The sequence below is a fragment of the Petromyzon marinus genome, unplaced genomic scaffold (genome assembly GCF_048934315.1).
Source record: "Petromyzon marinus isolate PM22_M1 ecotype Great Lakes invasive population unplaced genomic scaffold, UKy_Petmar_22M1.pri1.0 PM_Scaffold_593, whole genome shotgun sequence".
Classification (NCBI taxonomy): Eukaryota; Metazoa; Chordata; class Hyperoartia; order Petromyzontiformes; family Petromyzontidae; genus Petromyzon; species Petromyzon marinus.
In genome coordinates, this window is record NW_027423605.1 from 26,682 (window position 1) to 41,152 (window position 14,471).

At 59.1% G+C, this 14,471-nt stretch overlaps 1 pseudogene; it reads left to right on the plus strand.

The window, feature by feature from the left end:
• The window catches only part of LOC142923706 (protein sidekick-2-like), a 37,421-nt pseudogene extending 23,534 nt beyond the window's left edge, over positions 1 to 13,887 (plus strand).
• The last annotated feature ends 584 nt before the right edge of the window (positions 13,888 to 14,471 follow it).

Below are 14,471 nucleotides of genomic sequence, written 5' to 3' on the forward strand. Positions count from 1 at the left end.
TTAAGGAGCACTTGCCTCAACAGTGTATTAAAGGCTATGCGGGGGATCTTTGTCTTTGTGTGCCCACAGTTCCGGGCCGTGTGGAGAACCTGACGATGAGCGACGTGGACGACTCCTCGCTGCGTCTCAGCTGGGACGAACCCCGGCGCAAGAACGGGGTCCTCCTGGGTACACGTCCCCCTCGCTCCCCCAACTCTCTCCACGCACACCCCTGTCGCTCTCTCTCTCCACCCCCACCGCCCCTCTAAAACCCACCTCTCCCCCCCCTCTACCCATCTCTCCACCCCCCACCGCTCTCTCTCTCTCCGACCCCCCCCCCCCCCTCTCTCCACAACCCCCACTCTCTCTGTCTCCAAACAAGCTCGCTCAATGAGAGAGTGAATCTCAATGGGCCCCCCCCCCCCTCACCTGCCTTCAAGGGAAACGAAGCTATTGGCTCAGCTGTGGTGGCGTGCGTCATGGTGGTGGTGGTGTTTTGTGTGGTGTGTGATGTGGTGGACGGTAAACAGGCTACAGGCATGTGGGGGTATACGGGGTGTAGTGTGCATGTTGGCTCGTATGGTGGTGTGTATAGTGCAAGGCCGTAGCCATGGAGTCAACATTGGGGCGGACCAAATCTTCCAGGTTGTCTGGGGGTCCCAACCCAGAAAAATATCTAAATTTGAAAACTAATTTCCTGCCTAAAATATAAAAAAAATTCACTAACTCATGGGATGGACCTTTTTTACCATAATGTCTAATAGTGTATTGTATTACATTACCCTGTTTTTACTTTTATTACCATTTCTTGTTTCATTGTATGTAAATGAGATTAGGGATTAATAAAGTACAACCTTAACATATTCTTGGTTCTTTCGGTAAAGTCACGTAGAAGGGAAACAATAAAATAATAAAAATATAAAACAATTACATTCTCACGACATTTCGACTGCAACACAAGCAATCATCATCAGGTGTGAAAACCACAGCAAGAAAATAAAAAAGACGATTATCCGAACTGGTCCCGGGCCTCCCCTAGGTCGACTCAGCCTCAAATGAGTACCTGGCGCGATGTGTGTAAAAAAAAAATCGCCACCGAGTGAGACAATGCGCCGTGCGTCCCAGCCCACACTCGCGAACAGCCCGTGCCCCTACAGCCCGTGTCCCTACAGCCCGTGCCCCTACAGCCCGTGTCCCTACAGCCCGTGCCCCTACAGCCCGTGTCCCTACAGGCCGTGTCCCTACAGCCCGTGCCCCTACAGCCCGTGTCCCTACAGCCCGTGTCCCTACAGCCCGTGTCCCTACAGCCCGTGCCCCTACAGCCCGTGTCCCTACAGCCCGTGACCCCACAGCCCGTGTCCCTACAGCCCGTGCCCCTACAGCCCGTGTCCCTACAGCCCGCGCCCCTACAGCCCGTGTCCCTACAGCCCGTGTCCCTACAGCCCGTGCCCCTACAGCCCGTGTCCCTACAGCCCGTGCCCCTACAGCCCGTGCCCCTAAAGCCCGTGTCCCTACAGCCCGTGCCCCTACAGCCGGTGACCCTACAGCCCGTGCCCCTACACCCCGTGTCCCTACAGCCCGTGTCCCTACAGCCCGTGCCCCTACAGCCCGTGCCCCTACACCCCGTGTCCCTACAGCCCGTGCCGCTACAGCCCGTGCCCCTACAGCCCGTGTCCCGACAGCCCGTGCTCCTACAGCCCCTTAAGGCTATTAGGAGTGGGTGGGATCTTTCTTTACTCCTCTGTGTGATGGTGTGCACAGGCTACAGCGTCTCGTGGGAACAGGTGAACACGACGCACAGCCGCGTGACGCACCACCTGGCCGCGGGGATACAGCTGCATCGAGTGGGGGGCCTGGCCCCCCACTCTTCGTACCGCCTGTGCGTCACGGCGCGCACCGAAGCCGGCTCTGGCTCCCCGTCCTGCGCCACCGTCACCAGCGGAGTCGCGCCCGGTGTGTGCGTGGTGATGGTGGTGATGGTGGTGATGCCGTGATGATGGTGTTGTGATTATGTTGTGATGCCGTGATGATGCTGTGGTGATGCTGTGATGCTGTGATGATGTTGTGGTGATGTTGTGATGCCGTGATGATGCTGTGGTGATGTGGTGCTGTGATGATGCTGTGATGATGCTGTGATGCCGTGATGATGTTGTGGTGATGCTGTGATGCTGTGATGATGTTGTGGTGATGTTGTGATGCCGTGATGATGCTGTGGTGATGTTGTGGTGCTGTGATGATGCTGTGATGATGCTGTGATGCCGTGATGATGTCGTGGTGATGTTGTGATGCCGTGATGATGTTGTGATGCCGTGATGATGTTGTGCTGCTGTGATGATGTTGTGATGCCGTGATGTCGTGGTGATGTTGTGATGCTGTGGTGATGTTGTGATGCTATGGTGATGTTGTGATGCCGTGATGATGCTGTGGTGATGTTGTGATGCCGTGATGATGCTGTGGTGATGTTGTGATGCTGTGATGATGTTGTGGTGATGTTGTGATGCTGTGATGATGTTGTGGTGATGTGATGCTGTGATGATGCTGTGGTGATGTTGTGATGCCGTGATGATGTTGTGGTGATGCTGTGATGCCGTGATGATGTTGTGGTGATGCTGTGATGCTGTGATGATGTTGTGGTGATGTTGTGATGCCGTGATGATGCTGTGGTGATGTTGTGGTGCTGTGATGATGCTGTGATGATGCTGTGATGCCGTGATGATGTTGTGGTGATGCTGTGATGCTGTGATGATGTTGTGGTGATGTTGTGATGCCGTGATGATGCTGTGGTGATGTTGTGGTGCTGTGATGATGCTGTGATGATGCTGTGATGCCGTGATGATGTCGTGGTGATGTTGTGATGCCGTGATGGTACTGTGGTGATGTTGTGGTGCTGTGATGATGTTGTGGTGATGTTGTGATGCTGTGATGCCGTGATGATGCTGTGATGATGTTGTGATGCCGTGATGATGTTGTGATGATGTTATGATGCTGTGGTGATGGTGTGATGCTGTGGTGATGTTGTGATGCTGTGGTGATGTTGTGGTGATGTGGTGATGTTGTGATGCCGTGATGATGTTGTGGTGATGTTGTGATGCTGTGATGATGCTGTGGTGATGTTGTGATGCTGTGATGCCCTGATGATGTTGTGATGCTGTGATGATGTTGTGATGCTGTGATGATGTTGTGGTGATGTTGTGATGCTGTGATGCCGTGATGATGCTGTGATGATGTTGTGATGCCGTGATGATGTTGTGATGATGTTATGATGCTGTGATGATGTTGTGGTGATGTTGTGATGCTGTGATGATGTTGTGGTGATGTGATGCTGTGATGATGCTGTGGTGATGTTGTGATGCCGTGATGATGTTGTGGTGATGCTGTGATGCCGTGATGATGTTGTGGTGATGCTGTGATGCTGTGATGATGTTGTGGTGATGTTGTGATGCCGTGATGATGCTGTGGTGATGTTGTGGTGCTGTGATGATGCTGTGATGCCGTGATGATGTTGTGGTGATGCTGTGATGCTGTGATGATGTTGTGGTGATGTTGTGATGCCGTGATGATGCTGTGGTGATGTTGTGGTGCTGTGATGATGCTGTGATGATGCTGTGATGCCGTGATGATGTCGTGGTGATGTTGTGATGCCGTGATGGTGCTGTGGTGATGTTGTGGTGCTTTGATGATGTTGTGGTGATGTTGTGATGCTGTGATGCCGTGATGATGCTGTGATGATGTTGTGATGCCGTGATGATGTTGTGATGATGTTATGATGCTGTGGTGATGGTGTGATGCTGTGGTGATGTTGTGATGCTGTGGTGATGTTGTGGTGATGTGGTGATGTTGTGATGCCGTAATGATGTTGTGGTGATGTTGTGATGCTGTGATGATGCTGTGGTGATGTTGTGATGCTGTGATGCCCTGATGATGTTGTGATGCTGTGATGATGTTGTGATGCTGTGATGATGTTGTGATGCTGTGATGATGTTGTGGTGATGTTGTGATGCTGTGATGATGTTGTGATGCCGTGATGATGTTGTGGTGATGTTGTGATGCTGTGATGATGTTGTGATACCGTGATGATGTTGTGGTGATGTTGTGATGCCGTGGTGATGTTGTGGTGATGTTGTGATGCTGTGATGATGCTGTGGTGATGTTGTGATGCCGTGGTGATGTTGTGGTGATGTTGTGATGCCGTGGTGATGTTGTGGTGATGTGATGATGTTGTTATACCGTGATGATGCTCTGGTGATGTTGTGGTGCCGTGATGATGTTGTGGTGATGGTGTGATGCTCTGGTGATGTTGTGATGTTGCGCGATGTCGAAGCAGAGCAGCCCGGTGCCCCCACCATCGCTGCGGTGAGCACGGTGACTCCGCGCTCCGTCGTGCTGCAGTTCCGCTCCGGGTTTGACGGGAAATCCTCCATCCTGCGCTGGCTGGCGGAGTCCCAGGTTACTCCTCAACATCCACCTCATCGTGACTTAATATCCATTGTCAACATCCACCTCGTTGTGATTCAACATCCACCTCATTGTGATTCAACATCCACCTCATTGTGATTCAACATCCACCTCATTGTGATTCAACATCCACCTCATTGTGATTAAACATCCACCTCGTTGTGATTCAACATCCACTTCATTGTGATTCAACATCCACATCATTGTGATTCAACATCCACCTCATTGTGATTCAACATCCACCTCATTGTGATTCAACATCCACCTCGTTGTGATTCAACATCCACCTCATTGTGATTAAAAATCCACCTCGTTGTGATTCAACATCCACCTCGTTGTGATTCAACATCCACCTCGTTGTGATTCAACATCCACCTCGTTGTGATTCAACATCCACCTCGTTGTGATTCAACATCCACCTCGTTGTGATTCAACATCCACCTCGTTGTGATTCAACATCCACCTCGTCGTCACTCGACATCCATTCCTCTTTTGTTCCCTTCCGTCTTCTCGTAGAAACGGCGATGGCACCAAATGAGGTCCACCTCTCTCCACCTCTCCTCTGTCTCCACCTCTCTCTCCCTTTCTCTCACTCTCCTCTGTCTCGTTTTTTTACCATCAGAGGAAACAAGAAGTTGCTCGGTGTAGTCGGCACTTTGCTGCGTTCATCATTTCGGTTTTTTTTATTTAAATCTTTGCTTTGTGTAACCCCCCCCCCCTTTTAAATGAAAGACCCAACAAAATATATATTTGTTTTTAACTACGACAAGTGCTGCATCTGCACGCAGCCCTTCCCACAGTCAAACGGCCTCCGACGGGTAGCTTATATCTGCATGCAGAGCTCTCCGTCATCTGCCACCGAGCACACGGCCTCCTCCAGCGCCCATTCCCACCTCTCTCCACCTCTCCTCTGTCTCCACCTCTCCCTCCCTTTCTCTCTCTCCCTCTCCTCTGCCTCCACCTCTCCCTCCCTTTCTCTCCCTCTCTCTCCTCCTCTCTTTCTCTCCCTCTCTCTCCTCCTCTCTCCACCTCTCTCTCACCCTCTCCTCTACTTTCTTTCTTTAGCATCAGAGGAAACAAGGAAATGCTCGGTGTAGTCGGCAATTTGCTTCGTTCATCATTTAGTTTTTTTTAATGCTTTGCTTTATGTAAGCCACCTCGCCCCCCCTCCCCCACTTTTTAAATGAAATATTTCACAATAGATTTCACATTCTGCTCTCCTTCCCCCCCTCTCTCTCTCTCCACCTCTCTCTGTCCTCCTTTCGCTCTCCTCTGCCTCGCACCAGCTACGCGGCATCCCGAACTCGTCGCCCTCTTTGTTGAGTCCCACTCCTCACCTCGCCCAGCTCAGCGCAGCGCAGCCCAGCGTGGTGCTGGCCACCCACCAACCTCGTGCGCCGTGCCGGCCTTCATCGGTGCTACTCGCTGACAGCACTTGCCCTGACCAGTTTGTTAAAGCTGTACCGGGGGGGGGGGGGGGGAACCGTTGTCTTTGTGTGCTCGTACAGACCGGCCTGGTGGACGAGAGCGACGAATGGAGCGAAGTTTTCGTGATGGGCAACGACCCCAGCACGAGGTCGATCGAGATCCCAAACCTCAACCCCTACACCTTCTACAGGTGAGGCTCACCCCAGCCTGCTCACTCCAACCGCTCTTCCTCAACAACTCCACCCCCCTCACCATCACCCTCCCAACCCCTCCCACTACCCCCCCCCCCCCCATCTTACTTCTCACATCAGCAGCCCTTACTCCAAACCCTCACCCACCACCACACACACCAACGCCCCACCCCCCATATCCCTCACCTCTGACCCTACCCACCCCTACACTTCAGCCCTGATTGAAAACCCTCACCCTTCAACTCTCACCCCAATCCCTCACCCCACCCGTCAACTCTCACCCCAATCCCTCACCCCACCCTTCAACCCATCACCTCACTTTTTAACTCCTCACCCTCCCACTGGACCTGCCTCACCTCCCCATGCGTCTCTTGTCTCCTCTGTCACCTTTCCCCCATTTGAGATAATAACAGGTCAAATTTAAAATTCGCGCATTCCATCCTAGGATCCCAATGGGCAATGCATGGAAAGCAGGAAACTAAAACAGAACCAGGGGCAGCCGACCCAACTAAAGAAGGATGGCCACTTAAAAGAGACGGGGTCTTCAAAGCAGACTTCAATATACCTACCGACTCTGACTTCCAAGTAGCAAGGCGTTCCATAGCTTGGGTGGCACGCTAACTAAAGCCCGCTCAACCGAGAGATGACGCCCCCCCCCCCCCCCCATTGAGATGACCCCCCCATTGAGATGACCCCCCCATTAAGATGACCCCCCCCATTAAGATGACCCCCCCATTGAGATGACCCCCCCATTAAGATGACCCCCATTAAGATGACCCCCCCATTAAGATGACCCCCCCATTAAGATGACCCCCCCATTAAGATGACCCCCCATTAAGATGACCCCCCACATTAAGATGACCCCCCCATTAAGATGACCCCCCCATTGAGATGACCCCCCCCATTGAGATGACCCCCCCTATTGAGATGACCCCCCCCATTAAGATGACCCCCCCATTAAGATGACCCCCCCATTAAGATGACCCCCCCCATTAAGATGACCCCCCCCCATTGAGATGACCCCCCCATTAAGATGACCCCCCCCCATTAAGATGACCCCCCCCATTAAGATGACCCCCCCCCACATTGAGATGACCCCCCCATTAAGATGACCCCCCCCCATTAAGATGACCCCCCCCCCCATTGAGATGACCCCCCCCATTGAGATGACCCCCCCATTAAGATGACCCCCCCCATTAAGATGACCCCCCCATTGAGATGACCCCCCCCATTGAGATGACCCCCCCATTGAGATGACCCCCCCTATTGAGATGACCCCCCCCATTAAGATGACCCCCCCATTAAGATGACCCCCCCCATTAAGATGACCCCCCCCATTGAGATGACCCCCCCCATTGAGATGACCCCCCCATTAAGATGACCCCCCCCCATTAAGATGACCCCCCCCATTGAGATGACCCCCCCATTAAGATTACCCCCCCCCATTAAGATGACCCCCCCCATTAAGATGACCCCCCCCATTGAGATGACCCCCCCATTAAGATGACCCCCCCATTAAGATGACCCCCCCCATTGAGATGACCCCCCCCATTGAGATGACCCCCCCATTAAGATGACCCCCCCCATTGAGATGACCCCCCCCATTGAGATGACCCCCCCATTAAGATGACCCCCCCCCATTGAGATGACCCCCCCATTAAGATGACCCCCCCCATTAAGATGACCCCCCCCATTGAGATGACCCCCCCCATTGAGATGACCCCCCCATTAAGATGACCCCCCCCATTAAGATGACCCCCCCCATTGAGATGACCCCCCCATTGAGATGACCCCCCCCATTGAGATGACCCCCCCATTAAGATGACCCCCCCATTAAGATGACCCCCCATTAAGATGACCCCCCATTGAGATGACCCCCCCATTGAGATGACCCCCCCCATTGAGATGACCCCCCCATTAAGATGACCCCCCCATTAAGATGACCCCCCATTAAGATGACCCCCCCCCCCGTATCATCACCGTGGGGGTTCAGGTTCCGCCTGCGCCAGGCCGGCGTGGGGGGGGTGAGTGCCCCCAGCCTTCCGAGCCGCTGGATCCAAACTCTGCCGGCGCCTCCCGACGTCCCCCCCCAGAACGTGAGCGTCCGCACGGCGGGCGCCACCAGCCTGTGGGTGCGCTGGGTGGTGAGTGGCTTTCCTGCACAGCCTCAACACCGGCAATCGCGGTGGCGGCGACAACGGTAGCGGTGACGGTCTCGGCGATGATGGCGGCGGTGATGGTTGTGGTGATTTCGGTGGCGGTGGCGGTGACGGTTGAGGTGTAGACGGTGGCGGCAACGATGCTGGCGGTGGCGGTGTTGGCGGTGATGCCGGTGGGACCGGTTCGTGGCGGTGGCGGCGGTGGCGGCGGCGAGGTACGCGGGCAGTGAGTGCGATGCACCGCCCTTACCAACGTCGCGTCTCCTCCGCGTGCGTAGCCGCTGGCCGAGTGGCAGTACAACGGCATGCCCGAGTCGCTCGGCTACCGCATCCGCGTGGTGCGCGCCAGCGGGCCCTCGGAGCCGCCCGTCGACCGCACGGTGCCCGACCGCTCGGAGCGCGAGGCCACGCTGGCGCCGCTGCGGCCGCACGTGCCCTACGAGGTGCGCCTCCAGGCCTACAACGCCGTGGGCTCGGGGCCCTGGAGCGAGCCCGTGTCGGGGTTCACCAAGGAGGCCGGTGAGTCACGGAGCGGCGGGCCGGGGTTCACCGCAGAGCCAGGGGGATCGGCAAACCGAACGTAACAAGAAGAGCCGGTCGGTTTTTCGTTCGAATTCGGTACAGAAACTCAATACTTGAAGAGCAGAGGCAGGGATGGGTTAAGGCACCGTCTCTATGCTCACACGTCAGGGAACTACAGACGCCCTCCGTGCTCACACGCAAGTCACACATCCGCCTCATTCGACGGCGCTGCCGAGCCGGCGCGTCGTCTTAACCATCTCAAGATGGTTAAGACGACGTGTATACTGCCCTCTGCTGACGTGTGTACTGCCCTCTGCTGACGTGTATACTGCCCTCTGCTGACGTGTGTACTGCCCTCTGCTGACGTGTGTACTGCCCTCTGCTGACGTGTGTACTGCCCTCTGCTGACGTGTGTACTGCCCTCTGCTGACGTGTGTACTGCCCTCTGCTGACGTGTGTACTGCCCTCTGCTGACGTGGTACTGCCCTCTGACGTGTGTACTGCACTGCGTGTGTGTACTGCCCCTCTGCTGACGTTGTACTGCCCTCTGCTGACGTGTATACTGCCTCTCTGCTGACGTGTGTACTGTCCTCTGCTGCTCTGCTGACGTGTGTACTGCCCTCTGCTGACGTGTATACTGCCCTCTGCTGACGTGTGTACTGCCCTCTGCTGACGTGTGTACTGCCCCTCTGCCTGTCAGTGCCACTTTTCCATCGGCAGGCAGCGCTATTACACTACACGTTACACTACGTCGCGAGGCAGTTCCTTACAGAGCTGCATGTGGCCTCCGGAACCGCAGGTTGCCGACCCCTGATGTAGAGGGTGGCACGGGCTGACACGAATTGGTGCGGGGGTTGGCACGGGTTAGCGCAGGGGTGGGCACGAGTTGAGGAGCTGCAATAACCCAACGCCCCTCCTCCCCGCCACAGCCCCGTCTGCCGGTCCCTCCGACGTGAGCGCCAACGCCACGGGGCCCACGTCCCTCCTGGTCGACTGGGGGCCCGTCCCGGAGGCCCAGCGCAATGGCCTCATCCTGGGCTTCAAGGTGAACACCGCTCACCTTGCCACGTGGCAGGGTCATCACCTACGGGCACCTCGCCCCGGGCCTCGTTAACGCCCTGATTGTGTTATCGGGCGCCGAGGTGGCAAGATGTTAACTACCTCGCCTGGTATACACGAGCTCGTGGGTTCGATCCTGACAATGACGACGCCTGCTGTATATTTTGGAGTTTGCAGCTCTCTCTCTCTTTCCGTGGTCAGGTCGATTTTTCTACGGAGTCCTCCGGTTTTTCCCTCCGCATTTAGAATCAACATCACACGTTTAGAGTATTTGGCTGATATACATTTCCACGTGACGATGATGAGCCACTTCAATGGGATATTATTTGTGATGGCCAGGTCGCTTCTGAAAAAGAGCGGTACAGCTCAGTGGGGCCTTACCTGGTAAAATAAATAAAATAGAGTTTCAGTTTCCCTTCACCTGGGCCCTAGGTGGGCGTCTTGACAGCACTGCCCACTGACGTCCCAAGCGCCTTGCGTGATTGTGGCTGTGGTGGCTGTGGTGGCTACGCTGGCACGCGGCCTATACTCCAGCAGCCCTGTGGAGCAGCGTCGTGACCTATAAGCTACGAAGCCCTTTATCACAGACGGTTTCTGGGCGCATCTGGCGAGGTCACACCAGACCACAGAATGACCCCGGTGACAGTCAGGTAGAGCGGCTACTCCCTGCTGCTACTCCTGCTGCTGCTACTCCTGCTGCTACTTCTCCTGCTCCTGCTGCTACTGCTGCTCCTGATGCTGCTGCTAGTCCTGCGGCTACTCCTGCTGCTACTTCTCCTGCTCCTGCTGCTACTCCTGCTGCTGCTACTCCTGCTGCTGCTACTCCTGCTGCTGCTACTCCTGCTACTCCTGCTGCTGCTACTCCTGCTGCTGCTACTCCTGCTGCTGCTCCCCTGCTGCTGCTACTCCTGCTGCTGCTACTCCTGCTGCTACTCCTGCTGCTGCAGTGGCACAGCGGTGCACCGGATCGGTTCCGGCCCCTTCACCGCCCCCCTCCCCTCCCACCTCGCCCCCCAACCCCCATCGCTCACGCCGCAGGTGCTGTACCGGGCGGTGCCGCATCACGGCGCCAACGCCGCCGCGGGAGACGGCGCGGACGGCCGCTATGACGGCGGGGGCGACGATCGCGAGGAAGGGGGAAGCGGGGGAGGAGGAGGAGGAGGAGGAAGATGAGGAGGGAAGAAGAGGAGGAGAAGACGCCTCGGAGGACGCGTGGCTGGCGAAGCTGGTGCCGGGCACGTGGGCGCGCCACGCCACGCTCGTGGGGCTGCGCAAGCACACCGTGTACGAGGTGCGCGTGCGTGCCTACACGCGCGCAGGCCGACGGCACGCGCACATCCGAGCCCGCGGTGGCGCGCACGCTCGACGACGGTGAGCGCCGATGGGGGGGTGAGGGGGGGTGAGGGGGGGGGGTAAGCGAAGTGGGGGGGGGGGGGGGGTTGAGGAGCTGTAGCTGAGGGGACAGGACACACGCATGGGCGGAGCCATCAATTCACAAGGTAAAGGCTCCCTTGTGAACGAGTGTTTGAGTACCGGTAAACTACGTGTGGGGTGTCGCCGTGTGGGGGTGTTGCCGTGTGGGGGTGTCGCCGTGTGGGGGTGTTGCCGTGTGGGGGTGTCACCGTGAGGGGTGTCTCCGTGTGGGGTGTCTCCGTGAGGGGTGTCGCCGTGTGGGGTGTCTCCGTGTGGGGGTGTCGCCGTGTGGGGGTGTCGCCGTGAGGGGGTGTCTCCGTGAGGGGTGTCGCCGTGAGGGGTGTCGCCGTGTGGGGGTGTCGCCGTGAGGGGGTGTCGCCGTGTGGGGTGTCGCCGTGTGGGGTGTCTCCGTGTGGGGGTGTCTCCGTGAGGGGTGTCGCCGTGTGGGGGTGTCGCCGTGTGGGGGTGTCGCCGTGAGGGGTGTCTCCGTGTGGGGGTGTCTCCGTGAGGGGTGTCGCCGTGTGGGTGTCGCCGTGAGGGGGTGTTGCCGTGTGGGGGTGTCACCGTGAGGGGTGTCGCCGTGAGGGGTGTCGCCGTGTGGGGTGTCGCCGTGTGGGGGTGTTGCCGTGAGGGGTGTTGCCGTGTAGGGTGTCTCCGTGTGGGGTGTCTCCGTGAGGGGTGTCGCCGTGTGGGGTGTCTCCGTGTGGGGGTGTCGCCGTGTGGGGTGTCGCCGTGTGGGGTGTCTCCGTGTGGGGGTGTCGCCGTGTGGGGTGTCGCCGTGTAGGGTGTCTCCGTGTGGGGTGTCTCCGTGAGGGGTGTCGCCGTGTGGGGTGTCTCCGTGTGGGGGTGTCTCCGTGAGGGGTGTCGCCGTGTGGGGTGTCTCCGTGTGGGGGTGTTGCCGTGTGGGGTGTTGCCGTGTGGGGGTGTCTCCGTGTGGGGGTGTTGCCGTGTGGGGTGTCTCCGTGTGGGGGTGTCTCCGTGAGGGGTGTCACCGTGAGGGGGTGTTGCCGTGAGGGGTGTCACCGTGAGGGGGTGTTGCCGTGAGGGGTGTCTCCGTGAGGGGTGTCTCCGTGTGGGGGTGTTGCCGTGTGGGGTGTCGCCGTGTGGTGGGGAGCGGTTAACGCTGCTCTACAAACCTGGCAACCCGGGTTCGATTCCCGCTCACGGCCAACACCACGGCGACGATGATCTGAACCGGTCCTTGGCCTCCCCTAGGTCGACCCAGCCTCAAATTAGTACCTGGTGCGGTGTGTAAACATCGCCACGAGGGAGACAAAGGCGGCCGGGCGTGGTGTTGGCCACCCACCCCCTCGCGTGCCGCGCCGGCCTTCATAGGCGGTGGTGATGCTGCTGCTGCTGCTGCTACTCGCGAGAACAGCGCCTGGCCCCAACAGTTGCTGATGTGAGGCTGTACGGGGGACCTTTGTCTTTGTGTGGGGGCAGTGCCGGGACCGCCGGGCCGGGTCCTCTTCCCGGACGTGAACGCGAGCGCGGTGCTCATGGTGTGGCAGCCTCCCGCCGAGCCGAGCGGCGTCATCCTCGGTACGGCCGCCTCCGTGGGCGCCCCCCCCCCCCCCCCACAACACCGCAACTTCACCAAGCAAAGCAGAGCAGTCCACCACAACAGACACGAGAGGCTTTTGATCATCAGCCATGGTCAGTCCACTCCCTGTCCAAGCCGCCCGCCACCGCCTCTTCCTCCTCCTCCTCCACACGACCCTGCGCTGCGGCTTGCGGCGTCTTACGCCCGCGCTGATTCCGTCGCTCCGTCCTCCCCCCGGTGGACAAGCGCCGTCCCTCGGCCACCTTCCAGCGTCCACCACCGTGGGGTGGACCGGGAGCGGCCGAGCGCGTCGGCTGTTTTGACCCGCGACGGAGGAAGGACGACCGCGCGGGGACTCGTCTCATCGGCGTCTCCCCTTCCCTGTGCCCCCCCCCGCCCCCCCCCCCACGAAGGTTACAAGGTGTCCTACTGGCCCGAGTCGTCGAACCGGCGCGCTGCCATCGTGTCGGAGCTGGGCGCCGCGCCGCGCTCGTTCCGCGCCGCCGACCTCCTCCCCGAGTCGGCCTACCGCTTCCGCGTGCTGGCGCGCACGCGGAGGGGCTACGGAGAGGCCGCGGAGCTCTCCGTCATCGTCACCGCGAGCCGAGGTGAGCGGGGTGGGGGGGGGGACACGCCACGCACGCGGCCCCCACCGCCAGGCCCGGCGGGTTGCCCCACTGTTCGTGGAGGCGTCGACGATCCGCCGTCGGCCCGCGTCGCGCGCCGACGGCGGTATGCCACGGAATTCTTCGAACGGCGCGAGACGTTTGCGAGCGTCAACCGATGAAGGCCGGCCGCCACAGCAGAGCCACACGCCCCCCCTCCCCCCCCCCCCCGCCAGGTCGCCCCGACGCTCCCAGCCGCCCCGCGCTGACGCCGCACGCGGCCGTGACGGCGCGCGCCGTGACGCTGAGCTGGGGCGCCGGTGGGGACCACGCGGCGCCGCTCCGACACTTCACCCTCCAGACGCGCGCCACCGGCACGGTGGGCACGGGGCGGCACGGGGGCACGGGGGGCACGGGCGGCACGGGGGGCACGGGGGGCACGGGCGGACAGCGCGGGGGGGCGGCGGCGGCGGCGGCTGCGGGCCCCTCCGGCGGCGGGGCACGGGCGCCGGGGCAGGGGCTGGAGGACTCACGTGGCGTGGATTCCTCCCAACCTCACCGCCTTCACCGTCACGGGGTGAGCGAGCGTGCGTGTGTGTGTGTGGGGAGCGTGCGTGTGTGTGTGTGGGGAGCGTGCGTGTGTGTGTGTGTGTGTGGGGAGCGGAGTGTGCGTGTGCGTGTGTGTGTGTGGGGAGCGAGTGTGCGTGTGTGTGGGGAGCGTGCGTGTGTGTGTGTGGGGAGCGAGTGTGCGTGTGTGTGTGGGGAGCAAGTGTGCGTGTGTGTGTGTGGGGAGCGTGCGTGTGTGTGTGTGTGGGGAGCGAGTGTGCGTGTGTGTGTGGGGAGCGAGTGTGCGTGTGCGTGTGTGGGGAGCGAGCGTGCGTGTGTGTGGGGAGCGAGTGTGCGTGTTCGTGTGCGTGTGTGTGTGTGGGGAGCAAGTGTGCGTGTGTGGGGAGCGAGTGTGCGTGTGCGTGTGTGGTGAATGGGGAGCGGTACCGCTACGAACTCGGGCGGGAATCGAACTCGGGTCGCCCGAGTTCGATTCCCGCTCGTCACAGCCACCAACACCCCAGTGACGATTATCTGAACCACTCCTGGACCTCCCCCTAGGTCGACTCAG